The following is a 1938-nucleotide window of genomic DNA, read 5'->3' as shown; positions in this document are numbered from 1 at the left end:
ATGGCAGGATTTTGCAATTGCAAGAAAACTGAGGCTAATGAATGATTGATTTTGTGAACATAAGTTTGATTTGAATGGTGTTTTTCCTTTTATTTCTTTCTATTTTTCACAATAGTAATTCATGATTTCATTAATTTCACAGTCTACCTTCCTGAAATGGTTCAAAATTTGTATCCATGTTTTCTATTCTAGCAAAGTGCTGTAAGTAACCCCATACATTTCTAGTTTTTTTTTTTACACTAACCATTTTCAATTATATGAAAAAGAATGCACTATTGGGATCGAGGAAGGCTTAATAACAACCTGCAATATGCAGATGACACAACATTGCTTGCTGAAAGAGAGGAGGCTTAAAGCACTTGCTGATGAAGATCAAGGACTGCAGGCTTCAATACGGATTACAACTCAATATAAAGAAAACCACAATCTTCACAAGTGGACCAATAGGTAACACCATGATAAACAGAAAATAATTGAGTCATCAAGGATTGTATTTTTCTTATATCCACAATCCATGCTCATGGAAGCAGCAGACGAGATCCAAATGTGCACTGGATAAAAGGAAACAAAGGAACGTTCTAGGAAGCAAAGCTGTGGATAGAAGTATAAACATAGGAGTGTACACATGTAAATACATTAATTCATAAAAATAGAGGTATTTGCCTATGTACATATATTTATATGGCAATACATTGAGGTAGTTGATGGACTTCAAGCCTCTGCTCATACTCTTTCTCAGTGCAAGAAGACTTTGTTCTAACAAACAGGTATTCTGTAATGCTAATCCTCCCGGCATAATCACCGAAGACAAAATAGTTGCATAAGCAAATGTGGTGAAGAAAGATGATGGTGCCTGGCTATTAAAAGATACAGTGTCTGGGGTCTTAAATGCTTGAAGTTAAACAAGCAGCTATCTAACAGAGAAGCAACAAGCCCACATGGAAGAAGCACACCAGCTGGTGTGATCCTGAGGTTTTCATTGAGGCCAGTAAGGCATCAGAAGACTCATAACAAACAAACAAACAGCCGTCCTGGCCCATGTGTCCCTGCTCCCCTGTGCTCAGTTGTGGCAGGGGGGCCTGAGGCAGGATGTACAGTATCTCCCTCTCAGTTTAGGAGGGCTGTCCTAAGCACAGGGCTGGCTCTTAAAGGCACGCAAGGACATTTCAAAACAAGAACAAAAACAAACAAACAAACAAAATACCATGTTTTTGAGAATGAGGGGGATGGTGGTGGAACAGAGACCCAAATCCCATCTGTAGACCATGGGCCATCCCCCTACAGAGGGATCATAGGGAAGGGATGAGTCACCCAGGGTGCAGTAAGGCACAGATGAAACACATAATATTCCTCTGGTTCCTTGAGGCTTCCTCACCCCCCCCACTATCACGACCCCAGTACTGTCTTTCATTAAGGGCCAGAGCATTAAGACCAGAGCATGTACACAGGTGCAGATAAAAGATAAGAGCTCACGACACGCAGAACCCAGGAACACGAATAAGAATAGCAATATCAAAAAGGTAGGGGAAAGGTGGGGAGGGGAAGGGAGGAAGGGGCAACCAATCAGACTGATTGACACACAACCACACTCCACACCCACCCCCCTCCAGGGGGATGAAGAACAGAAACCATTGGGGAAGGGAGACAGCGGTCAGTGTAAGATATGAAAATAATAATAATAATTTCTAATTTATCAAGGGGTCACGAGGGTGGGAGGGAGGGGAAGAGGAGCTGATGCCAAGGGATCAATAGAAAGTAAATGTCTAGAAAAGAATGATGGCAACATATGTACACATATCCTTGATACAATTGATGTATGGATTGTTATAAGCGTTGTAAGCGCCCCAATAAAATGATCTTTCTATCATCTATCTATCTATCTATCTATCTATCTATCTATCTATCTATCTATCTATCTATCTATCTATCTATCTATCT

General features: G+C 40.8%; 1 non-coding gene across 1 annotated transcript; it reads left to right on the top strand.

Annotated features, from left to right (window-relative positions):
- The first annotated feature begins 1026 nt into the window (after positions 1-1026).
- LOC115869282 lies at positions 1027-1166 on the top strand. Its single transcript, XR_004046099.1, has one exon. It is a non-coding gene; the product is annotated as a small Cajal body-specific RNA 11 (non-coding RNA).
- The last annotated feature ends 772 nt before the right edge of the window (positions 1167-1938 follow it).

Source organism: Echinops telfairi, unplaced genomic scaffold (assembly GCF_000313985.2).
Source record: "Echinops telfairi isolate 266 unplaced genomic scaffold, ASM31398v2 ScPeMD7_23;HRSCAF=83, whole genome shotgun sequence".
Taxonomy (NCBI): domain Eukaryota; kingdom Metazoa; phylum Chordata; class Mammalia; order Afrosoricida; family Tenrecidae; genus Echinops; species Echinops telfairi.
This window is presented reverse-complemented; position numbering and strand designations above follow the sequence as displayed.